This window comes from Ichthyophthirius multifiliis (genome assembly GCF_000220395.1).
Source record: "Ichthyophthirius multifiliis unplaced genomic scaffold scaff_1120509250482, whole genome shotgun sequence".
NCBI classification, from domain to species: domain Eukaryota; phylum Ciliophora; class Oligohymenophorea; order Hymenostomatida; genus Ichthyophthirius; species Ichthyophthirius multifiliis.
In genome coordinates this window covers 1-1395 of record NW_004086707.1, presented here as the reverse complement: position 1 = coordinate 1395, position 1395 = coordinate 1, and the positions used below count along the sequence as shown (strand labels likewise).

General features: G+C 41.1%; 2 annotated features.

Annotated features, from left to right (window-relative positions):
* Positions 1 to 1395: a microsatellite.
* Positions 597 to 646: a microsatellite.

Sequence of the window (1395 nt, the reverse complement as noted above, 5' to 3'; positions counted from 1 at the left end):
AACCCACAATCACAGAACCTACTAAACCCACAATCACAGAACCTACTAAACCCACAATCACAGAACCTACTAAACCCACAATCACAGAACCTACTAAACCCACAATCACAGAACCTACTAAACCCACAATCACAGAACCTACTAAACCCACAATCACAGAACCTACTAAACCCACAATCACAGAACCTACTAAACCCACAATCACAGAACCTACTAAACCCACAATCACAGAACCTACTAAACCCACAATCACAGAACCTACTAAACCCACAATCACAGAACCTACTAAACCCACAATCACAGAACCTACTAAACCCACAATCACAGAACCTACTAAACCCACAATCACAGAACCTACTAAACCCACAATCACAGAACCTACTAAACCCACAATCACAGAACCTACTAAACCCACAATCACAGAACCTACTAAACCTACAGTACCTACTAAAACAATAACAGTACCTACAGTACCCGTTGAACCTACTAAACCCACAATCACAGAACCTACTAAACCCACAATCACAGAACCTACTAAACCCACAATCACAGAACCTACTAAACCCACAATCACAGAACCTACTAAACCCACAATCACAGAACCTACTAAAACTACAGTACCTACTAAAACAATAACAGTACCTACAGTACCCGTTGAACCTACTAAACCCACAATCACAGAACCTACTAAACCCACAATCACAGAACCTACTAAACCCACAATCACAGAACCTACTAAACCCACAATCACAGAACCTACTAAACCTACAGTACCTACTAAAACAATAACAGTACCTACAGTACCCGTAGAACCTACTAAACCCACAATCACAGAACCTACTAAACCCACAATCACAGAACCTACTAAACCCACAATCACAGAACCTACTAAACCCACAATCACAGAACCTACTAAACCCACAATCACAGAACCTACTAAACCTACAGTACCTACTAAAACAATAACAGTACCTACAGTACCCGTTGAACCTACTAAACCCACAATCACAGAACCTACTAAACCCACAATCACAGAACCTACTAAACCCACAATCACAGAACCTACTAAACCCACAATCACAGAACCTACTAAACCCACAATCACAGAACCTACTAAACCCACAATCACAGAACCTACTAAACCCACAATCACAGAACCTACTAAACCCACAATCACAGAACCTACTAAACCCACAATCACAGAACCTACTAAACCCACAATCACAGAACCTACTAAACCCACAATCACAGAACCTACTAAACCCACAATCACAGAACCTACTAAACCCACAATCACAGAACCTACTAAACCCACAATCACAGAACCTACTAAACCCACAATCACAGAACCTACTAACCCACAATCACAGAACCTACTAAACCCACAATCACAGA